The 26,182-nt window shown below is 36.4% G+C and overlaps 1 long non-coding RNA gene across 2 annotated transcripts in view; it reads left to right on the plus strand.

The window, feature by feature from the left end:
* The window catches only part of LOC101679351, a 72,236-nt gene that overhangs the window by 42,683 nt on the left and 3,371 nt on the right, over positions 1-26,182 (plus strand). Inside the window, exons 2-3 of one of the 2 annotated variants that reach the window (XR_006602102.1) lie at positions 13,746-13,835; positions 20,870-21,086. This is a non-coding gene — a long non-coding RNA (uncharacterized LOC101679351). Of the gene's footprint in view, positions 1-13,745; positions 13,836-20,869; positions 21,087-26,182 lie in introns of those variants that run through there. The other variant, XR_006602101.1, reaches the window with a different exon arrangement.

The following is a 26,182-nucleotide window of genomic DNA, read 5'->3' on the forward strand; positions in this document are numbered from 1 at the left end:
ATCATCATCATCATTGGTCCATCCGACAAATAACTTATTTTTTGCTCTGTCTTAGGCAGAGCACACAGAGCATATCGCAACCTGGAGAACGTATTCACTTTTTTTCTTAGCATCTATGCCTATTCTTTACTCAGACAAAACAGACTTTTTGGAGGACTTTCAGAGATGCTTCAGTCTCTCCCTTAATAAACCTTCTCCTAAAATGTGGACTTTCAAGGCTAAAGACCTCAAAGCCAAAAGGACCATGGCAAAACCTCTGGTTTGTAGCCAGATGACCAAGCCCCTGCATCCCTACATTTGGATGGATGATTTCCCAGGGGGCCTTGGACAGATTGGACCCAGCACTAACATAAAGTTGGCTTGCAGGAATAAGCTCCTGGAAACTTCAATTAGTGTTTGGGGTATGAACATTAAACAATACTGAGGCTGGAAACAATACATCACTCGGCAGGTCCCAGGAAATAAGCAGAAGGCTGGTAGCAGGCCAGGGAAAGGGGCCAAAATACTTGTCAAGGACAATTCCTCATGGAGAAATGACAGCAGGTTTGAGGACAGCAGGTATGACCTGAAAAGTAATGATATTAATTACATTTTGAAAATGAGGAGAAGACAGAATGTGGTTTTTATTTGCCTATCTAATAACAGACTACTTTTTTTTGGGACCAGCTTTCTTGATAGTCTGAATGAAATGCATGTAATGGAAAATTAATTTTTAAAGCAATGCTAACATATATGAAGCATTACTACACATCAGCATTTTTACAAGTTTTTAAAAAATAGTTATTGACTTATTTAGTCTCCACAGCTAACCTTTGGAATAGGTAGAGTTATTATCTCCATTTTTACAAATGGACATGGGAAAGGATGGGGAACCTGCTCTGGGTCACACAGCTAATACAAATGGAAATGAACTAGAAATCAAACTGAGTTAACTGGTGCCAGAGTCCACTCTCCTGAGCATGACACTGTACTGGCTCTCTATTTTGTCTTAATAATTAAGAGCAGGTTAGATTCACCCAAGGATAGACAGATAACCAGTGGAGCGTAAAACAGAACTTGGAGACAGAATCCGGCATATATAGAATCTTGCTCTATGACAAGGGTGGAAAACATATCAGTCGGAGAAAAGGATGGCCCACTGAACAACTGATGCTGAGGCAATTGGTTTTCAATTAGGGAAAATATAAATTTGGGTGCTTACTTTTCTCAATATACAATAATCCAATCTAAGATGATTGTAAAGTAAGTATAAAATGTAAAACTTTAAAACTACAAAAAGGTATTTATTGCTGTTTGGGGATGAGAACAAATTTTTGAAAGCATAAACTACATAGGATTTTTAAAAATAAATTTAACATTTCAGTTTATCAGGTTACATATTTTGAAGTGAAAATATAAGCTATCTGAAGAAAATATTTGCCATATATAAAGTCAACAAAAGATTTGCATCTAGACTAGGTTAAAAAAACTCCTATGAATTAAGAAAGTAAATAATAATTCAAAGATATGAAATGACGTTTCATAGAAAAAGAAAAATTAATGACCAATAGATATGAAACAATTTTCAAGCTAACTATAAATCAGAGAAATTGAGACTAAAACTATAAAATCCTTCATTTCACATTAATCATTTTGGCAAAAGTTAAAATTTCTGATAATGTCAAGATTTGGCAAGAATGTGAGACTGTAGGGAAGCTTACACACTGCTAGTGGGAGTAGAAGGTTGTATTTGTAACCACTCTGCAAAGCTCTATGTTGTTACTTGATGAACTTGAAGGTCTCTAAGTCCTACAATCCAGCAATTCTACCCTTAGATCTATAGTCTGAAGAAAATCTTAGACACATGTACCAGGGGGCATGTAAGAATGATTTTATATAGAACGACTACACAATACTATGTAGTATTTATATATAAGACAGCCCAAATAAAAAATATGAAATTCATAAACAGTTATAGAGTGACAGAATGGACAATCTAGCAGTAGGAAGGAATGAGCCATAGCTCTACACATGAACATGTATAAACTATACAGACTTCATGATGTTGCGTGTATGCTGAGTGAGAAGTAAAAGCAAGTCACACAAGACTGTAACTACTATGATTCCAATTTTTTAAAGTTTTAAGACAAGAAAAACTATAAAAATGTGATTTTGGATTATAATAATCTATTTTAAAACTATAAAGCAGAACACAAGATTCCTACACACAAAGGTCAGGAGCATGGCTTCTTTTTTGAAGGGGATGGGAAGGAGAGCACATTCGAACATGAAGGGGGCCTGCAATACTAGGGGCTTCCAGATTTCCTTGATGATGGGTGTACATATTTATTACAATTCAATTAATTTAATATTCACCAAACATACTTGCACTTAGGCATATGTATTGAATGCATACAATACAAAGCCTTCATGATGTTCTTATTTTCCAGTTTGGGAGACGGTCACAGGGACAGATGAGCAGATATTGTCAGAGTGTCCATTGTTCAGAGCTCTGAAACTCTTGTTCCCAAAATTTATGATAAAATTTCTTCTCAGTTCTATGGAGGGAGAACTGCAGATGGGCAATATTGAAACGGTGAGACCTAGACACACACTGTAGTGATAATCTAGGCAAGAGACAACAGTGGCCTGGACCAGTATGGCAGAAGTGGAGTTGTTAAGAAGTGGACATTGGGATATGTATTGGAGGTACTCAGTAGATTTGCTGAATGACCATGGCACTGGGAAGAAGAGGAAGAGACTTAAGAACTGTACTTAGATTTCAGTGGTTGAATGCACAGCAGTGCCATCTAACAAGACAAGAAAGGCTAGGTGACCAGCAGGTAAGAGCAGAAGTTGGATGTGGGAGTCCCATTTTTACCACATTAAGTTTGAGAAGCAAGTTAGATATCCCATCAGATATGTCACAGGGTAGGTAGATACATGAACCTGGGATCCTGTGACAGTTCAGGAGTGAAGATAATGTTGAAGAAACGAGTCACGTGGGTGTAAAGTTTTTTCGTGTAAGTCCCAGTTTTCTCATTAGCTAATTTTCAGGGATGTTTTTAGAATTCAATAAGGTAAAATGTGAAAAGTGTTCCAGAAATTACATATTGTAATGTAAAGATAGTATTACTTAGTAGGGAAAGAAAAATCGTCTAGGAATTAGAAAGTAGGCATTTTAGATCTAGCTCTTCCACTGGCTAATGCTAACTACCATAGGTAAGTACCATATATTACTGATTTGAGTTTCTTTAGCTTTAAAATGATGGAATTAGAATCAGTAACTTCATTGGTCTCTTTTTTGTCTAATGATTGAAAATAGAAACATTTCTTTGTTTAGATGCTAGTTATTCCTCCTCACTGGAAAGAATTGGATTATAATTTTTTAGATGCAAGTTAGTTAAACACATAAACATTGTAATCATTTTATCTGAAAAACATTAAGTGCCTAAATGGAACATTACAAAAACATCTTAACCTTGAACTAGAAGAGTACTTGAGAACCAGAGTGATATTTATCATGTTAGCTTAAAGTCTACTAGAATGTCTTCTGTCAATTGTTGTTCTCTATATTGTAAACACAAGGCCAAGGAGAGAATTTCATGGCTACTGGGAGACTTGTCTCAGACTTACCTCATTCCTCTTCAAATCTAGACCGTTGTTAAACTTAACATTCATTGCTTCCTTGACTCAGAGAGTAGCATCTCATCATTAAATTTATAGTCTATTTCTCTATCTGCCCCTCCCTGCTTTCCCCTCTTTCCTGTCCATTGACCTCTCAAATTCTCTGCCTCAACTCTGTCCTTTGTCTCTTAGGTCATGATTTTTAAAAAATTTTATTTATTTATTTGACAGAGAGAGAATGTATATAAGCAGGGGTAGCGGCAGGAAGAGGGAAAGGGAGAAGCAGGGTCCCCGATAAGCAGAGAGCCCGACATGGGACTTGATCCCAGGACTCTGAGATCATGACCTGACCCCAGGCAGACACTTAACTGACTGAGCCACCCAGGTTCCCCTGGTGTCAGGATTCTTTTGTGCAAATACTTTTTCTTGGTATAGGTGAATTTATTGGAATGTCCCTGAGCTACCATTATGTGACATTCTCTCTCTCTATCTCTATTTCCCCCCATTCCCAACCAGTTACCTTATGTCTCAAGTCTCCTTCTACAGCTATTGTGCGTAGGCTGCCTTCTCACACAGTGCATGTCTAATATTGTGCTGCTCTGCTGATACGTGAAGAATATGGACACAGTTAAATTATTATTTATTTCTAAGAAAGCCAGCCCTATTATTAATATAATCTATATAATAACGTGATTACCATCATCATCTTGGTAGAGGTAATAGCATCAAAGGGTTTAATTAGAGCTATTAAGTTTGCTGTGGTAATGACATGATAAGTGAGTAAAAATCACAAATACCAAGCCATTATTATCACATCTTCTTCAATGTCAAATGAGCCTTTATGAAACCAACACTGCCATGTCCTCCATTGATTAGCATCACCTCTAAAGATGATAATTTATTTGGAATTGATCACCCATTAATTTAACATTTTTAAATGTCAAGATTTAAAGCTGAATATTAAAACAGGAGAACAAAAGCTATATTCATTTATATTTGCCTCTTAGATAAGATTTAGGGATCACAGAAACTCTCATATTCCAAATTAGTTGACCAAAAGAAGCTCAACAGGTCCTTTTGTTTTTGTACTAGAGAAAAGAGAATTAGCTTTTAAAATTATAGTTGACGCTTGAACAACATAGGTTTGCATGGGTCCACTTATACATGGAATTTTTTAGTATAAATGTAGTATAGTACTATAAATGTATTTTATATTTTTCTTAACATTTTCTTTTTCTGGCTTGCTTTGCTCTAAGAATACAATATATTATATAACCTCCGAAATATGTGTTAATTGAATGTTGATGTTACTTGTAAGGCCTTGGTCAGCAGGTGTTAAATTTGGGGGGGAGTCAAAAGTTGTCCACAGATTTTCGACTGAGTGGGGAGTTGGTACTCTTAACCTTCATGTTGAAGGGCCATCCATATTTGTATTGTTTTTAGATACTTTAGGCTTAATTTTCACTATAACTCTGTGATTATTTATATTGTATAAATGTGGAGACCAAAGTCCAGAAATATTAAATAGCTCCACAAAGAAACTAAATAAAAGAAGCAAGGTATAGGTATATTCATCCAACCTCAAAGCCTATTTTCCTTCTATATTCTACTGCCCTCCAAGGAGGAACATTTCCTAACACTTTACTAGTAATATTAACTTGGGAAACTTCAACTTCCTTAAGGTGTAGTTTCCTCATCCATAAATTGGATAAAAGAAGAGTAACCATCATGTGGGATTTTCATGAAGATTAACTCTAAAGCCCTTAGTATAATTTCTTGGTATATAGAAGCTTCAGTCTATGCTAAATGATAATGATAAATAAAATGAGGATTGTAATTGCTATATATTAAGCTATTCAGAAAAGTTCTGGAGGAAGTTAATGATGTTTTTAAAGGAGCAAGTTATTGGAAGTGTGCTCAGGAAGAGAAGATCAGCAAAGTGCTTCTAAGATTTCAAGCCTGACTGATGGAGAGGATTAGGTTCTCATTACATAGAAGGGAAATGGTAAGAGGAGTGATTTTTTTATTTTGGCAGTCAGAGAAGATTGGCTTTGTTGTCGAGATGTGGAGTTGTATTGTGTGTCTATTAGCATGTCAGGATGGGATGTCTGACATGGAGTTGTGTATGTGGGGATGGTTATCAGGAGACTAGTGAGGGCTGAAGAACTATGTCTGTGAGGTTTCTTCATGCCCCTTGGGTTGAAGCTAGTGGAATCAGTGAAATAGATCAGAAGGAGAACTTCACGTGTAAAAAGGAAAGTAATGGAAACAGAAAATTCATGGTAGGCACATTCAAGATAGAGAAAGATAGAAAAAAAGAAATAGAAAACAAGTTTATAACCCAAAAGGCACAGACCAAGCATTCAACGTAAGGCCTTCAACAGGTTGGTTACAAAGGAAATTGAGCTTTGGGGGGAAAATACTTGACTTCCTAATAGCATCTTAGCTTAAGAATAAAAACAACTCTGCTCATCCAAAAGATGTAAAGACATTTTGGCCTCCCCTACTTCCTGCTCATAGCGCAGAGACCAGTGATATATAAAATGAAGAAAACTTTACTGTTTTCTGTATATTCTGGGTTTGTTTGTTTGTTTGTTTAATGGGATTAGAGTAATACTGGCCCATTCCTTTTATACTGGCCTTTCAAATAACATTAGGGCAGAAGGTGCTAGGCTGGAGGCTGAAGAAGGTGGTATAGCTTTTCATCTAGAGCTAGTTCCCTTGAATGATGTTAGATTGTAACTTCATCTACCTGAACTCACATCTTGAAGTTAGAGAACTTATTTTTTATTGAGTAGCACTCACATATTGTTAAGCAAATCAATGACTCAACAAATGAAATGAAAATATGACACAGCGTGATCCCTGGTAAAATGCTAGACTTAGAATTATGGTTTATAAGGTGTTTTAATCATTTAGAGATTCAGGTCAGCAGTGGGGAGAGAAAAAAAATATTATGTTAAACTAATAAAGCTCACTAGATAAATGGGTACAAGCTAATGGGATTTGGGGAGAAGCTTTGCTGATACAGCCATCTTCTGGCTGTGCATCCAGGAAGTAGGCTCCTCTGTCTCCCAAATAAATGGTGAAGGAAGGCAAGAATATCTATATACAAACACTCTTTCTATTGACATGTAATGAGGATTAAGTAGATTTGCCTTATTTATAACTAAGTGGCATGCAGACAAAAAGTGCCCTGTAGGACATGGGAAAGGAAATAAATATCATCAATGAAGATTTGTGAGAAAAAAACATCTGGAAATGTTTTGCTGAAACTTGAGAAAATTACTTGGCTATATCCCAAAGGGCAGAGTTTTAATGGTCTATGTCTGTGAAAGAACAAGTTCACAAGGAAAGAAAAAGCTAAAACGGAAGATGATGCTAAAAGGTATATCCATGGACATAGAACTCCCTGAGAAAAAGAATGCCATTGAAAACTGTAAGGGTAATATTTAGAAATTACACATGGTAAGAATTCAGGTTACAGAAAGTTGAATCAGTAGAATGCGGTATAAAATCAAGACACACCTAAATGGAAGGGAACACCACTGCTATGTGAAAACAGAGAAAATATATTTTTAAATGGTAATACTTCTAACAGATTTATGGCTCTTCTATAAAATGAAACAAGAAAATGCTAAAAAGCAAATGGGAAGGAAACAATAATCTAGGTTGTAAAGAAAAGCATTTCCAAATTGAAGAAATCATGGGTATTTAGATTGAAAGACTCCGTGTGCCCCAAAGAGATAGATTTAATAGACCAAAGGTTAGTAAAGAACATGAGAAAAATCTCACACAAGTATCAGTTTGAAAAGAACAATTTAATATCATGATCAAACATTATGTGGGCACCAGCATTTGTCTTAGTAATACCAAATGTTAGAAAAAAATGAAACGTAACATGAGTATAGAGTTTTCAGCAAAAATATTGAGGACTGGGACGCCTGGGTGGCTCAGTTAGTTAAGCAGCTGCCTTCGACTCAGGTCATGATCCCGGCGTCCTGGGATCGAGTCCCACATCAGGCTCCTTGCTCAGCAGGGAGCCTGCTTCTCCCTCTGCCTCTGTCTGCCATTCTGTCTGCCTGTGCTCGCTCTCTCCCTCTCTCTCTCTGATAAATAAATAAAATCTTTAAAAAAAAAATATTGAGGACTAAGAATTCTTCAGTAGAAGAAGCCAAAAGGAATTTCTCAGGTAGCAAGAAGTTCAGAAAATATGCCTTTCACATATTTTTTTTTTTTCTTATGTGTGGCCCTGCCCCCTCCAAACTTTCTGTTGTCTACTCTATAGATGGGTAAATGAGAGCATACTGGAGATCTTGTACCCCATTTGAATATGACCATCATCCCTTCTACCCACATTCCACTGTCAAGTACTCTGTCATATAGTCTTCATTCAAGAGAAGTTTGTTACTGCAGTATTCCTATGGGTTTAGATCAGATGGGTTTAGTGAGTATCTAGCTACTAATGTTATGTTTTCTAACCTTTTCCCTTGGAGTTTTAAGGTCAATAAACTCATGGGCTGTCTCCTAAGTTGTAGTAACTGGTGGTACTAGCAAATATTTTGCCAATTATAACTACCTCCAGCAGACCAGTTGATATGTCACCTGTTGATATGTAACTTCTAAGTCAATACTCTGTGTTTTAGGATTTTTTTTTTTTTTTTTCAGTGACATCTCACTTTTGGTAATAATTTCTGGATTAGTTGAGGCTATTCTGAAGCAATACCCACACCATTCACCAACAAAATCTCATGGTTTAACTCAATGGCAGGATGCTTTTAGTTCACTTCTTGGTCTGTTATAGGGGGTGAGGAGAATCTCCTAGCTGACAATCTTCCAAGCAAAGCTGCAAGGACCTTGGCTTCTTTTCTAGAGTGCCTCTATTACTTCATGCAGGAAATGAGGAAAACTGAGAATATGGAAAAATCACAAAAGATAGTTTATGACCAGTTTTCTTTTGGCTGCTATACCGACAGTAGACTATAAGAGGCAAGGTAGGGAAGGAGACTAGGTAAGAGACTATTGCAATAATCCAGGTGGGTAAAAGGTGATGCTTAGGGAGTCAAATTTGGAGAGAGAAGAGACAGGATAGTAGAGAAAAAATTAAGAGACAGCCACTAAAATTTGGTAAATAACTGGGTAAGGAGTCAAAGATTTACTCCAAGTTTTCTGGCATGAGTAACAAGAAGGACAGAATGTCCATCAGTGAGATAGAGAAGACACTGACTGAAGCAGATGTGTAGGAAAAAATCAAAAGATGAATTTTGAACATATTATGTTTAAGATGTTTAATAGATATCCCTTTGAGGTTATCAATAGCCAGCTGGATAGGCGAGTCTGAAGCTGAGGAGAATCCATGGCTTTAAATATCGTTTATAAAAGAGGAATGTGAGAGAATAAAGAGTAATATTGAGATTAGCAACTGGATAGAAGTAGTAAAAATCCCACATACTCCTACTGGGTGGGAGGAAAGGTATCTGAAGATACCCTGAACTTTTAGTAATAAGAAAAAACATAAGAACAAGAATATTTTCAGAAAAAAACAGAGATAAATTTTAGAAGAATTAAAGCTTACTTTGTATGTTATAAATTCTAGAGAAGAAGAAAAGCAAAGGAAATATAATTTATAATATTAAAACATGAAATGAAGCAAAGAGCAAAAACATTAAAATACTTTAAAAAGGAAATAAAAATCAAGATGAACAATCATATTGAATGTGTAAATTATCAATTATCACTTAATTGAAGCAGATTAAAATATGAAGACTCAGGAGCTTTTTTTAAACTTTATTCTGCTTATAAAAAATTCATTAAGAATAAAGTAACATACAGCAGTTAAAAATAGAAATGAAATGACAACTACTCAAGCAAAAAAATGTTGACAATGTTAATTTCAATAATATTCTGGAACTCAAGAAAAATTGGCAAAAGAGAATTATTTTATAAGAAAAGAAGATTATTTTATAAAGATAAAGGGTAGAATCCACAATGAAGATAGAAAAACCAACAATTCATTTATCAAATATGAATACAGCAACTCATATAAAACGAACATTTCAGAAATCAACACAGAATTATTCTATGAGATTTTAATCTACCTCTGTCAGTGTATACTGAACCAAATGGAGAAATAACAAAGCTTTGGAGTATATCAGTGATATGTACTCCAAATAAAATGAGCAGATCTGTATCAAACTATTCTCCTTGTGTTTAAGAAAGTATTATATACCAGGCCGAGAAAAGAGAAAGTCGCTAATATTCACTAAGCCCCAGCTATATGCCAGCAACTCTGTTGGACCCTTCATGTTCATTAATTCTTTAAAATTTTTAACCTTCATATAACTATGTGAGGTTGGTGTTACTATTCCCATTGTACACAAAAAGACTGCAAGAACACTAGTCCAAATTATGTAGCTAGTAAGTGGCAGAATCAGGTTTGACTCCAGATCTGCTTGGTCTAAGGTCTGAGCTTATTGCATAAAATCCCTGTGGCATTAACTTCACTCTTCTGCTTGTGCATGAGAGAGGTGAATACTTAGGGGCTTTGGAGATAAAAACCACCCCCCATCCCCACTTTCACCCCAGTGTGTCCTGACCAGCAGTTTCCCAGTCATCTGTGGGGGTACAGAAGGGCTCTGCACAGATAATGCTCATCCATCTATCTATCTATCTATCTATCTATCTTTCTTTCTTTCTTTCTCTCTCTCTCTCTCTTTCTTTCTTTCTTTTTTAAATTTAATTTTATTTTTCCAAGAGTCATTGTTTATGCACCACATCCAGTGCTCCATGCAACCCGTGCCCTCCTTAATACCCACCACCAGGCTCACCCAGTCCCCCACCTCCCTCCCCTCAGTGTGTTTCTCTGAGTCCACAGTCTCTCATGGTTCATCTCCCCCTCCGATTTCCCCCAATTCACTTTTCCTTTCCTTCTCCTAATGTCCTCCATGTTATTTCTTAGGCTCCACAAGTATCTTACACCATACACAAAGATAGACTCGAAATGGATAAGAGACCTCAAAGTGAGGCAGGAATCTATCAGAATCCTAGAGGATAACGTAGGCAGCAACCACTTCGACATCAGCCACAGCAACTTCTTTCAAGACATGTCTCCAAAGGCAAAGGAAACAAAAGTGAAAATGAACTTTTGGGACTTCATCAAGATAAAAAGCTTCTGCACAGCAAAGGAAACAGTCAGCAAAATAAAGAGGCAACCCACGGAGTGGGAGAAGATATTTGTAAATGACAGGACAGACAAAGGGCTGATATCCAAGATCTATAAAGAATTCCTCAAAGTCAACACTCAAAAAACAGATAATCACGTCAAAAGAATGGGCAGAAGACATGAACAAACACTTCTCCAAAGAAGATCTACAAATGACTAACAGACACATGAAAAAATATTCTCATCATTAGCCATCAGGGAGATTCAAAGCAAAACCACATTGAGATACCACCTTACACCATTTAGAATGGCCAAAATTAACAAGACAGTGAACTCCTCATGTTTCTTGTTAGTGGGAAAGCCTCATCATCCAGTTACTCAGTTCAATGTTCCTTGCCTAATCCTCATGTATTTATTTGGTTGTCTCCAGTCCGTTTTCTCATTTCTCACGAGGCAGGTCAGGCAGTCTGGTGTGTAGACTCTCCTCTAACTGGCCCCAAGAAGAGATGACTGAATTCACCTCCATCGCCGAGACAACATACAACCTTTGTTCTTTAATTACTCCTACTTGCTTTCACCACATACGGTGATTCATTTGCTTAAAACCACGGCAATAGTTGCTGCCATAACAAATGCCTTCCTGAGAGTAGATTAATGTTCCCTTTTGTTTCCAGCTTATCTCCAGCCTGTCTTCAGTAATATACTCAACCCAAACAAGCATATTTTTCACTCAACAGCCTGCCTTTTATGAGTCCCACTGACAGTTTCTTAATAAATAATGCATTTCTAAATGTTCCTAAGCTTTTCTCCTTATTAATAATTCCAGTAGCTTTCCCTTGGCTGGAAGGTTTTATTTGGTCACTGGCTAGATTTTATTCTTGCCTGTTTCTCTACATTTTGCTCTCAGACTACTCCCTGGACAAAGAGGAGGTTACAACCGTTCCCCATTCATAGTAGATGTTCGATAATTATGAGTTAGTACATACTAAACATTCAGATCTCTAGCATAGACTTTCTTGGGTTTTGTTTGTTTGTTTTCATAGCTCTGGGAACAAAAGAAAATCTTTTGTCATGGGAACAAAAGAAAATCAGTACATTCCATTGAGAGAAGCATCAGTTCTGGTTCTCAGGAGGCAAATTGGCATCACGTTTGCAAAATGCATTCTCAGGTCAAATTACCACGTTTAGACATGAGAACTTTATGTTTGATGTTTGCACAAAACTATATTTTGTCGATAATGATGAGAAATTGTAAGTAATGCCAGAACATATGCTTTTGTCACCAAAAGAACATTGGCTTGATTAACTCAGAAAAACAGCAGCAAATTCAAGGGAAACAAACAGATCCACACAATTACTTTTCCACAATGTGTTCCTCTGTTCTTTTGATAACACTAATCTGGAAAGTCTTCTCTGTTTTACTACAGGAAGCATTTTTCTAGATACCCCATTGTCATGGCTCCCTGTTCTGAAATCACTTGACTGTATACTACTCATTGTATGAATTCAGTGTGTGTTCTCTTGTCGGATTCTCTTACCTTCATTGTTAGGATTTCTTCCAAGTATACATACTGTAAACTCTGGGAGTATAAGGCTTTGGCTTTGTCACATAGCATTTACCATGTCATTTAGTAGAAGAAGGACACTCAATATATATGTCCTGGTTAACTGATTTGTTTACATCTATTTATGTTATATCTTTTGTATGTTTTGCATCTTTTTTTATGTACTTGTCAAGAATTTTCTGCTTTGATGGAAATTCCACAAGCCAGCAATTATGTTTCAGGTTCTTTTGTATCTTTTCTGACAGCCAGATTGTTCTATATATAGTAGGTGTTCATAAATGATGCTGTACAATTAAAAAAAAAAAGAGGGGAAGTTCCACCATGATAAGGAAGTTGTTGAAGTAAATTCTTTTTTATTAAACAGATACTCACTGACTATGATACAACATATAATTTGTATTATGAGATTCCTTATACTGTTATAAAACCAGGCTAGCATCTAAATTGACTGCATGTGCTCAGCTTATAAAAGGGAAAAGAGTGTTGCAAAAATAATAATAATAACTAAACTCATTTGAATTCTAGGAAGACTTGAAAAAGAAATTCTAAAAATTCTATTTCTGATAATTTATGATACATATAAACTTGCAAAAGCATTTCACCTTTGGAAGGCAGATGCTACCATTTCCCCAACTAACTGTATCTTCCTCTCAGTGCATACTGGTCAGCTTCTACCTGCTGGCAAAGGGATTTCTTGAACACTTTTTGAGAAACCCCAGCCTTGCATCCTTTTGGTGGAATAATTCTGAGGTGTGAGTGCTCTGCTAGCACCTAAATTTACCCTGTTGGCTGAACCTCCAGCCTCCTGTAGTGGTAGTTGGCTTGAAAATTTACCATTTACTGCTTCTCTTGCCTTTAGTATGCTTCCCTTTCTTATTTCAATTCCCCACTCCCATACCAGCATTTCCTTCATTGTCTGAGTAAGATACTAACATTTGATTTTTTTTGAATCTATGTCTATTTTGGGGGAAATTCAGATTAGGACACATACACTACTTATTTCAACAGAAATTCCTCCTTGACAAATACAGAGTTCATGAGGAGATCTTAATTTGTTTGTTTATTTTGTTTTTTACTTCCTCTTAAGAAATAGGAATAAGCGTTCTCATGAAGAGGGTCTGCTGAGCAAGCCCTACTGTGTTCTCCTTGAGATGTACATCTTACTTGCTAGACTGCTAAAGTCAAATAAAGACTTTGGCAATGAGCTCAGACTTGGAAAGAAGCAGTCACCTTTATAGTCCAGGGAGAATTTCAGTTTTTACATTTATCTTTGGGAAACTAAGGGGATGGGAGCAAAATGAGGCACGGATAATGCGGGCATAATGTCACTGACACAAAACTGTAAACCTAAGTAAGCTGTCTGAAACCCAGATCTCTTCTAACCCTCCAAATTGCCTTCATTTCCATTTCAGGGCTGATCCTGGCACAGTTTCTGCAAAACGTTGGCCCATGAGATTGGAGTTGGGATGTGAGGCACTGGCTCAGTGAAATAAAGAGATGGCGTGAGTACCGTGGAGCTGATTTTCTCTCAGATCTAGATCTAGATGATAGAGATCCCAGAGCTTGGTTTACCAGTTGCTGGTTTATAATTAGAGTATTGAATACGCTGTACGTTCACTAAGAGTGTGAAGTTAGCATGATACATGTTACGTAAGATATAAATCTCAGAGATTGTTACATCTTTTATTTTGGCATCCAGTGATCTTAAGTATGATATTCTGTGTATGTTCTATATACAATTATTATTTATATGTCTACTATATATTTAATAATTATATATACACTTTTATTTGTATATTTATGTCATATGCATTTTCTATATGACATTGTGTGGCACACACCTATATGTGTATACATACTCCCATGAGCCTTCTTAAAGTCTGCTACTCTCTTCCCCAACCTTCTCTCCTAATTCTTAGCCCTCAAATGAGCACTTTCTCTACCACACCTTCCTGAACACATATACCACTTCAGCCTCTGCAGCTTTGTTCCTGATGTGCCTTTTACCCCAGGCTCTGCTTTTCAGTCTGTTAAAAATTACCCACCCTGCAATGCCTGAGGTCAAATGATATCAGATTTCTGAACCCAACAAAAGCTTCCTCTCTCACTTCCAGTTCTTCCTCTACATTAAATATCAAAACCACTCCCTGGTAACTCTTATGAAGAAATTAGCTGCACATGGGTACTGTCAAGTCCTTCCCAACTTGATCATAAACAACATGAGAGTTTTACTTATTTTTATCCTCCTGATATCTAACATTTCCTGGGTTACTTAGTTTCTCAACATTTTATTCAAACAAAATATCCTCTATATTAAATCATCAGCTGGACCCTTGGTAATACTCACCGTTTTTCCTTTTTCTGAACAGTCTCCTGAGCACTGGTTTTGCAATATTTTCTATCTCTACCAACTTTCTAAGTGTGTGTCTTCTTCTGTGGTTTTAGAGGATGAGGTGCTCCTTTTCCTGCTCAATAGTGACCTTTCTCTTTGTGCCTTTTGTGTCATGATTGATTCTCCCATTTCTTCAACCTCTCTGTATTGACTTCCTGCTCAAACCTTGCACAACCTCTAATCTCTCATTCCATTCCCATCACATTCATTTCCTGCCTCCCTTCCTGTTCTCACATGACTGGGATCTATTGTTAATCCTATTTCTGGACATGTTCTCAGAGGTTCTCTTCAAGGACACTAGTTGTCACATATAGGAGATATTTATATTCTTATATTACTGAATCTCTCTCTACATTGCTTTTTCTCATCATTGTTAACCTCAGTTTTCTTTTTTTCTTTTATTTCATACCACTATTGTGTAATTGTTGTGTCTCCTTTTCTGATGATATTTTGTTCTTCAGTGTGTGGCCCTTCTCCTCATGTACTCACTCCTTGCTTGATCTCCTGTCTCTGTATCATATCAATTAATATTCATTTGTTGCATCCCATTCAGCATCTCTACTACAGAACTCTACTTTAAGATTCATTTTCACATATTTGATTGCATACTAGGTTCATTCAGCAAGCATCTCAAACCTGAGTCCAAAATTTACTTGCTCTTCATTCTTTACCTAATTTTCCTTTTAATCAATCACCACATGCCCCAGTTCTCTTCCCAAATCTCTCTAGTCCACCCCATTTTTTTTTTCTATCCCTATTACATAGTTCACCTGCTATATAATTCTATTTCTCATGTGGACTGTTGTAGGAGCCTTTCAAATTGGCTACTGATGTATAGGGCTGGTTCCTCAAACCCAGTCCTCACTCTGTCACTAAAACAATCTTTCTAAAGCATAAATCCCACCATATTGTTCTGCTGAAAATCATTCAGTTGATCTCTTCTATAATAAAGTATAGCTTACTTAATGCAGCGTGTAATGTTGCTCATGGTCTGTTGCCAGCCCATTTCTATAGACTTATTTTTCTCTAATACTTGTCCTGAACTTTCATCTTAGCAAGATAGAACTCCCTAGTTAGTTGGTTACCTTTACTCTGTGCCTCTGCCTCTTTTTCTGCTTCATTGTGAAGAACATCACCTCTCTTACGCCAGTTGAGTATACTTATTCTTCAAGACTTAATGCCAGGTGTATAAATAGACCATACCATTGGAAGGACTTGTTACCTACAGGAATTTAGTATATAATCAGGGTTACAAATGAAATCCATATATAAAAGATGGATTATGTAATAAGTAGTATTGAGACAGAAGAGTTGCCATTAAAATAAAATGGTTTCCTATGTCTTATATCAAAATGAAATCTTGTATTAATTATTTGATTATCAAAGCAATGGCATTATAAAATGAATAAAAGTAAAAAGTATAAAGAGAATAAAAGTAGAAATGGTAGATAAAATTTCTTTAGTAATATTAAGAATGGAGGAGGCCTTTCCCATCACAATATCCAACCAGCAATCCATTTAGAAACAAAACCAACCAATAAGCAAAACTTTGACGTATCTGATGACATAAAGAGAATAATGCTTGTACGGCAGCACATACAGAAACACACACGACCCCTCCATATGTTCCAAAACAAAGACAAAATACAAATATCAAATTCACAGTATTTTGCGACTTACATGACGCATCAGTGGCTATTTACTCAAAATTTTCTGAGTTCTGTGAATTAACCTGACAGAATGAGGAACAAGGGCGGTGAAGAGACAGTTCATAGAAAATGCTAATAATTCTTAAGTAAAGATATTTGCCTTCATTAGTAATAAGAGAAATGTACTTAAAATATTCTGTAGCACCATTTTTTCACTTTTCTGAAAGGCAAAAATAAAAAGTTTAATAAGATATGGAAGATTGTAAGTTAGTAGGAAATCTTGGTGTTTTTGCTTGGTAATTTAGAAATATATTTCAAGAATTAAAAAATGCAAAACCCCTTTGACCCAGCAGTTTTCTTCCCCCCTAAGGATTTATTTTAAAGATGCACTTCACTTACTCAAATGTGTGAAGTGGCTGATAAACACAGAACGTTCACTGTAGCATGGTAGCACTTGAGCAAAGGGTTGGACAGTAACCTAAATGCCCGTCCATAGGGGCTACTTGAATACATTAAAGCACATTCATACAAAGGAATTTTATGTAGCCTTTATGAAATGGTATACTTTATATTCTAACATGAGAAAAAGTTCTGAGATACATTATTAACAGAAAAAAGATAGAGAACAGTAAGTGGGTCTGAGCTGTTCAGTATGGTAGTCACTTGAAATGTAGATGTGTAGCTGAGGAAATAAATTTGTTTTTTTATTTTAATTAAAATTTAAATCTGATACTTCGTTAATTGAAAGAAAAATTTAAGTATGTTGGGCATAATTTGGTTATGGGAATTTACTTTTTGACCTGTTAATCTTATAAAGTAAATGCAAAGCAAGTATCTCAGATGAAAATTCACTCTCCGGGATTTACTTTAAGTATAAAATACATACTAGGTTTTGAAGACTTGGTACGAAAACAGAAAAAAACTCAGTAATTTAAAAAAATATATTACACATTGAAATAGTTTTGAGTATGCAGGGTTAAATAAAATATTAAAATTAACTTCACTTGTTTCTTTTTACCTTTTTACCATGGCATCTATAAAATTTAGGATTATATATGTGTCTGAAATTATACTTTTTGGACAATGCTGCTATCCATAATGCTTTCATTCATAGTATAAAAATATTATATATATACTTGACATTTTATTTTTTTACATTTTTTATTATCATATAATATATTATTAGCCCCAGAGATATAGGTTTGTGGATCGCCAGGTTTACACACTTCACAGCACTCACCACAGCACATAAAATATTATATATTTTTAAATGCATTGAATATTTCTGGAAGGACATGCAGAAAATCTGGGAGGGAAACTGGGAGGGTCTAAATAAAAAAATAAGAGTGAATCTTAACCTTTCCTCTCTTCTCATTTGTACATTTTGATTTTGTTTTCCATGGACTAAGAATTTACTTACAATGAAAATAAACATAAATTTTAAAACATAAGGATCAGTGCTTGTGAAGGCTTCTAAGGCTCTTTCCCCATGTACCCTTCCCCAGACAATGTGAGGTACCCTTATTCCTTCTATAATTCTCACTTATCACTAACATATACTTACTGAATTGTTTTATAATTGTCCATTCACACCTTTATGTGACACATACTCTGAGCTCTGTCATTACCTAATTTAACACTAGATATAATTCTTAATAAGAAATAATTTCTTAACAAAGAAAATATTTCTTATTTCTCATCACTGCTAACCTTAACTCTGATATTCTATGCTGTGAAACTAAAGGAGAAAGAAGGCAGAATTTTAAAAATGAGAGGAAAATATAAATTAGAAGGGAAGGAAAAATGAGTGATGCAGATATGAGGGGATTTCCTTTTCTCATCCTACTTATATTGTGGTCAAGTCACACCACTGTGTTGTCCCATTATTGACCTTACTTAATATAAAAAAGTGAGGTAGTGGGTACGCTGATCCACTTTGCTCTCCTGGGCACGAGGAGACCATGGGGGATCTGTAAGAAAAACTAGAGAAGGACCAATACACTCACCTCCCAGGCAGCTACTTCACTTGTTCCCTTGCCTAGGACTTCTACACATTGATCTTAGCTCTGCCACTTGTAACCAGGAAGAACAGTGCAATTTCCCTTTCAGAGGGTGACCTGTTGGACCCTGAGAAAATTACTTTAGTTGAACCTGAGAGTTTGATGGGCTTACTGAAAATTTTATCCTCCCTTTACTGCCTACCAAGAAACAAAAGGTCTTGTATTTAACTTCTTCTAGGTAATTGACCAGAAAAGAAGAATTTAGTTTTTTCTGGAAGCATTTATGTTAGATAAAATTGAAACATCTTATTAAAATACATTGACCTTTGGTTGCTAGAGGCTGGAGTGCTAAAAATATTATTAATAAAATGAATCACATTCCACAACAGGACTGGGGCAGCTGAAATATTGAGAGAAATGCCAACTGTTTAAATGCAGAGAATTTGTGGGCTTTTTTCCCTCCTCTCAAAAGGTTTTATTGTTCTCTGGAAACAAACTGGCCCCAAGCCCAGAGCCCGCTAACTATCTTTTCAAACTGCCACCATGCTAGAAATTTATCATTCTTTTTTGTTCAGGCAAGGAACTACATAATGCTAGGAGTTATGGGTGAAAAATGCTCTTCAGGAAGGATTGTATTCTTGTAGTAGATTAGGAATAAAGATAGGAAGAGGTCGGGTTGGGTCTCTATTTTGCCATTGCATGTCATGGCTCTTCACATTCTTGCAACACAACCTAGCATGTATGATATTCATATCTCCTTCTCTATCTCCATCAAACTTAGAAATGGGTGTCAGGAACTCTACTGAGGTCATGGGGCACATGGGTGGCTCAGCTGGTTAAGTGACTGCCTTCGGCTCAGGTGATGATCCTGGAGTTCTGGGATCAAGTCCTGCATTAGGCTCCTTGCTTGGCAGGGAGTCTGCTTCTCCCTCTGACCTTACCCCTTCTGATGTTCACTCTCTCTCTAACAAATAAAATCTTGAAAAAAAAAAAAAAAAGAAATATACTGAGGTCAGAAATCACCTTTTGTTCAATAGATTGATTCATATGACATTAAAATGCTGATGATTTTCTTAGACTCAGAAAAACTAGAGTGTTGGCTGGGATTAGAGAAGTGGTGGGCCTGTAGCAGATGTTTTCTTCATTGCATCCCTGTTGAGGGGCTCTTCAGCTGCTCTTGAACAACCTCCCAGAGACAGCAGATGAGTCTTTAGAGAGATCCAGCTCTTAAAACCTTTTCCCTTTAACACGGTTTTGTGCTACCCCCCTGCGGTTCTTACTCTTAGTCTTTGCTGTATTCTTTTTAGCCAAGTGGAACAACTTGAAGCTGTCTTCCTCATGGTGGTCTTTTGCATACTATAGAAGTTGCTTTATTTCTCCTTCCGTTCTTTCTTCTGGAAAATGCACTTTAATACTAGTATCAAGTTCTAGGGTGGTAACTACCACTATTCGTAATAATAGTAGCTGTCGCTAAATGAGATGAAGCATACAAAGCGTCTAATACAGTGGCTGGCTCAGGTTTGCATTTGGTAAATATTGCCATTTGTCCTGTCATTTGTAGACAATACTGTGGTCTAATTGAGTCTTCTATTTCGTATGAATATTTTTAATACCCTTATCTCTGGATGGATTCCATGAAGCGTAAGAATTCCCTTTAACACAACAGCTAGAACTGAACATGCCATCTTGGTTGGGGACTGAATGACAATACTGTGTGGACTGTTTCTGGGAGTGCCCTCCTGGGTGTTATGATTTTAGCAAACTGCTTCCACCAACTTTATATTTTCCAAAAGCCACTAAACTTTACGAAGTTCCTTGGCCTTGAAACTCCTAAACCTTTTTCATATGACCTTCACATGATCCGGTTTCTAATTTGTACTTCTGGTTTGTCTTATAATTTTAAAAGTTTTAGTATTTATTCCTAATGAAGTTTATATTGTTTGGTTTCCTTTTGACCTGTTATAAACAGATTAAGAATTTCAAATAACTATTTATCTTTAATAGTATCTCAAAAAAGCCAGATAGTCATGCTACTTATTTCAAGCATGCATTTTAAGTGATTTTGATTAAAAAAAAAAAGTCTAAAGGGTTTGGATTGCTCTTAAACAGTACCATCAATGACTGCCCAATCATTCCTGTGTTAAAATCAGGATCGGTTCAACTATCCGGACATCTAATGCTTCCTTATTGGCAATATTCACATGAAAGCAATTTAAAATGTAACAAATACACCTAAATTTTGCAGCTTTGGCCAATCAGTACTGGAAACCTGTGAAGAAGTAGGAATCTAAAACAAATAACTGATGTGTTTTAGGAGGGGCCCAGCATTAGAAATTAGGATCACCCAGATGTTGGTACCAATTTTATTTTCTACCATGGGGAAGTTTGCTTTTATCTTTACATCAGCTTTTAACAAATGAATGTCTATTGGCACTCTAGTCTCAAGGCTGTCAATTCAGCACTTAAAATGGTTCGCCTTTTTCTTTTTCTTTAAGAAAAATATCACTGGGAACAAAGGAAGCAATCAATTTCACATCAGTGAATGAGCTAAGGTTTCACCTTCTAGTTGGATTATTCCTGCACATCATTTCTGAAAAGGTAATTGGAAAATTGGGCACTTAGGTGGTTAAAGACTTGTTCAACCAAAAAGTAATATTTAATACTCTGTCAGCGAGGCAAAGCATTTGCTAGGAATTCAGAGAAAATCTGTCATTGACCATAGGGATTTAGAAGAAATGGCTTCTGAAGGACTGGTAGAGAAGATAAGTCAGGTCTAGGTCATGGATCTTCTTACTGGGGATGTGGTATCTTCTATAACGAAATTTCATCAATTTCTGTAACAGAAGTGAAAGCATTGTGGTTTTAAGGGTAAAATTGCCTTTTCATTCTGATCCCTCCCTATTATAAGCAATGAAACAGTATAGAGATATTACACTTATTTCTACACTTGCACGGTTCCTCCTCTTGTATGGGTGAACTTCGTAATATTTTATTTCAACAAAGTACTCATTGTTTAAAAATCCCTTAAAAAACTAATGAAATTACATTAACTTGCATTAACTTAATATTTTTATTGTCTAATGTGTCCCCATTCCTGGTATAAATGTAATAAGATGAAAGAAGTATAATATGATGTTGATAGAGTTTCAAGATAGAAAATTTTTGTCATTGAGGTATTGTGTCGGTTGTTTTGGCCCAATAAACAGTGGCACCCAGAAATTTGGTAGATTCAGCAATTCTTGACATTCCACTGCTAAAATTTACTCCCCTCATTAGCATTAGTGAAATGCGTAGATTTTATTGAGCAGATGGTAGGAGAAATAGAAGAACCATTTGGCTAGCATGCCCCTCAGCATAGTCCATAACTAAAACCTTTTGACATATCTCTCCTTGCCAGTTGTCCACTTACCCAAGTCATCTTTAGTCACCTCTTTCCTTTTTCCCCTTAAAATAATCACCGATAGATTTCACCCCACTATCAATAATGGGTAGATCATGTGGACGGAGAATCAATAAGGAACCAGCAGCTTTGAACAACACTATGCTACAAATGAACCTAATAGACCTATTTAGAGCGTTCTATATGACAACAGCAAAATATACATTCTCAAATGCATATGGAACATCTTCTGGGATAGACAATATGTTAGTCCACAAAACAAGCCTTGACAAATCCAAGAAGGTTGAAATCATACCAAGTAATCTTCTTTGACCACAATGATATGATGCTAGAAATGAATAATGAAGAAAACTGGAAAACTCACAAATACATGGAAATTAAGCAATGATTTCCTGAACAGCTATTGAACCAAGAAGAAATTAAAGATAAAAAAAGTATCTTGAAAAAAAAGTATCTTGAAAAAAAAAATGGAAATGCAGTATACCAAAACATGGGATGCAGCAAAAGCAATTTTAAGAGGGAAGTTTGCAACAGTGAATGTCTACATTAAGAAACAAGAAAGATGTAGTGTGCAGCACTACATCAAAAACTAATAATGTATTATATGTTAGCTAACTTAACATTTAAAAAAAAAATCTATCATAACCCCCCCCCCCAAAAAACAAAAGAAAGAGGAAAGAAGAAGGATCTCAAGAAACCTAACTAGGCCTTAAGGAACTAGAAAAAGAAAAAAAAAAAAAAAACTGAACCCAAACCTAACAGATTAGCACTAATAAAGATTAGAATAGAACTAAATGAAGTACCAAAAAAATATACTACTATTTGGAAGTCTGACCATAGTTGTCAATGAATAGGAAGAGAAAGTTTATCACAAAGAAGTGGAGTTTATTTCATCCAGGGGAAGAAAAATCTTTCTTGTCAGTGGAAGTGGTGCCATGAGAGAGCAGAAGTGATGTGTAAGAGCCCAGAGGCAAATGTGATGGGTTATGAGGAGTAGAAAAATGCTAGTAATTTGGGATGATTAAGGAACATCATGTCTGATTTTTAACTTTTCAGGCACAACTAGTGGAGGGTACATACTTCCAAGAAGGTTGATATTTAGTCATTTAGTTCATACAAGGCTATCTGTGACTGATTATAGTTAAAGCACTTATCAAGTTGGGAAGGAAGGAATGGCCATGGATTTTGGCAACAGCCAATATCATGCCCAAAAGCCCAGATGGAACCAGCTATGTCTCACTCATCTCAGTCCAGGGTACTATGAGTGACCCATGTGGCACAACAGTGAACACAGCAAGGACCTGAGGTAGGAGCAATAGGGATCATATAATAATTCTCCAACCTCTGAGCTGTAAATATTTCCCCTTACCAAGGATGACCTTACTTTTAGAAGGGGGAGAAGGATAAAAACTCTATGTGTAGGAGAGAAATCCCCAAAGACCAAATAATTACCAAATAAAAACAAGCTATTAGATGAAAGAGATAGATGAAATTCAACACAGAAATTAAATTAAAAAATCACATATTTGGCAATCTGAGTAATGCTTTGTAAGTTTTGATCCCATTTAAATGTTAAGATTAAAATGAATTGTGAAAAGGAAATGTTATATGAGCTGGAAGAAAACATATGCTTTGGCAAGGGGAGTAGAAAGATAGCTAAAATATAACGGGGATTGTAAGCTTGAGTTGTCTGTCAACTGGAACTGCAAATTGAAGACATCAGATAAGGTAGGAAGTTTGAGAAGAACCCATCAGAAGTCAATACAAAGAAAACAGTGAAGCAAGGTATTGGGAGGCCAATGAACGATGCAGTTAAAATCTCTTGAAGTTTTGAGTTTTTTTCTGTTTGTTTCTCCAGACTTGGATTGACATCCAGCAGGTAAAGAAGGTGGTCTTCAAAAGCAAGACCATGCTTGCTAGAAAAGGATGCCCTCACATGAAGATGCCTGACTACTCTTTGTCTTTTCTCAGCTTTCCAGATGTGGGTTCATCTCTAAAAGTAATGTTCCTTAATCAAAGTAGAACCTTCATGTTTCACAGATTCCTCAGTGAGAACAGTTGTAAAGTCATCAAGACTGACAAATTTCCTTTAGGCTCAATAGCTTGCAAAAGATTGAAAGGGTCCCTTTACTTACAGTTTTGCATCACTATGTGAAATTATAAGTAATTTACATGTTAGAGAAAGGTCACCAAAGTTGGGCTTGGTCAAAAATACTAAACTGGACAAAAAATGGAAAAGTACATTCTTGGAATCAAACTGAAGGTTGGATTTTGTCTGCTGGCCGTGGTCATATAGTCACAAAAGATTGAAATTAAGAAACAGGATTTACTGTGTAAGTTCTTATTGTATTTGTTTTTTTGTTTGTTTTTTGTTTTACTTATTTTTCATTTTATCATAGTAATTTCTCTGGATTCTAGGAGAACTGGTCTCTTTGAACTGAAATTCTTCATGTTAAACTTTTTTTCCCCCCTTAAGCTTGCATGGATTTAGATTGCTGTTCATGGATAATTTGGTCTTCAAATGTGACCTGTTTAGCTGGAAGAACTATAAACTGAATGGCTGCCTAACCACAATGGCCACTGTTATTTCACTGATTTCCGCATCTAGTCTTTGGTATCAACATCTCTTCAAAATCATTCAAGAGGGGTTATTCCCCAAGGGTTCCATGTCATAAAGTTTGAAAATCGTGTGGGTCTCTATACTTGCCTTCCTTTTGGGCACTAATTACTCTATTTTGTCTGCTCCTGAATTCATTTAAAAAGGCCTTATTCCTCACTACGAACAAAGGACCAGTTTATTTTAGCCATGTCATGGTTGGTTTAGTTCAGTGCTTGTTTGGAACAGTTAATCAATCAATCACTGAGTGACTCAACAAATATTTATTAAACAGCCCCATGTGCAGCAGTCTGAAGCAAAACACTGTATCTGCCCTCAAGGATGGAGGGTCCAAGACTTGACATGTTCTTGGAAGAGGAGACCCTGAAATACTGACTCTTGAAATACATGCAGAATTTGGGTGGGCAGAATGGGCCATAACAGACATGGTCACTGACACGGATAAAAAGTGAATGGAGCCTAACCAAAGTTGAGACCCACAGAAAGTCAGACATCCAAAGCATCCTCTGTTTAATTTTGTGAGGGTTATATATGATTTTGTGCTATATACCAGATTAACTTTCCTGGTTTGTAGACTTGTATTATTTTCATGTTGCTACTTAAAAAATTAGCATAAACTTGGTGATTTAAATGAGCACCATTTATTATCTTACAATTTTGGAGATCAGAAGTCCAAAATTAGCTATTTTGAGCTAAAATCAATACGTCAACAGTTGTGTTCCCTCTGGAGGCTCTAGGGGAGAATAGATTTCTTTACCTTTTCCAGGTTCTAAAGCTGCAATCCTGGTTTAACTTAGTACATGGCCCCTTTTTCCATCTATGGAGCAAGTAGCGTAGCATTTTGCATCAGTGGTTATGTTTCCTTCTTGATCAGTGTCAAATCTCTCTCTTCCTTGTAAGGAAAATTGTGATTGCATTTATGGCTTGGATAACCCAAAACAATCTCATCTGAAGATCCTTCATTTACTGTTATCTGCAAAGTCACTTTTGTTGTATAAAGTAACATGTGTAGGTTCAAGGGATTAGGGTATTTTGGGGGGATGTCTTTGGGAACCAGCATGCAGCCTATCACAGACTTCTACTGAAATGACTTCATACTCTAGGAGAAAATATCAACAAAGGAAATTATCAGTCCCTCTTTTGAAAGGATGGGCAGGGATGAAGAAAATATATATTCAGAACTGGAACTGGAGATGTGACTAATTCAGAATGGATTACTGAGTATGTGTTTGGCCTCATGTTTGTCCTACAGACACTGTTGCTTTTGAGGTTCTACTAGGAATAGGCATAGATTCAGACTCATGTGAGTAGATTAACTGAAGGGCTGAGACCTTGCCCCTGACTTGTCAGCAGAAGCCACCTATTTTGAAGCCAGGAAGGACTCCTGCCCGTATCACACTGCCATCGTCAGGGCCTAGCATCTTGCTCATCTGGCGGAACACCTTCTTGTCTATGCATCCAGCAGTTGGGATAATCTTAACAACATCAAGGAGATTTCTATTCAAATGGACATTCGCTCTGCCTCCTGGCCACATAGGCTGATATGTTACTCCAAGCCAACTCTTTTGTCATGCTGCCAGCCAAATTCACCCTTGAAGCACAGCACAGCTCAGTATTTCATACTGATACGTGATCCTTCTCACCTCTTATATAAGGATATATACTGTGTATATATCCATGTGCATTTTTACATTTTTACTCATTCAAAGCCCAGGGCCTGTCTTGTCTCTTCACCCATGGCATAGTAGCCCAGGACTCCTAAACCCCCACTTACTGGCTCTGTGATTTCAT

Source organism: Mustela putorius, unplaced genomic scaffold, assembly GCF_011764305.1.
Source record: "Mustela putorius furo isolate JIRA1106 unplaced genomic scaffold, ASM1176430v1.1 tig00003858_pilon_pilon_pilon, whole genome shotgun sequence".
Taxonomy (NCBI): Eukaryota; Metazoa; Chordata; class Mammalia; order Carnivora; family Mustelidae; genus Mustela; species Mustela putorius.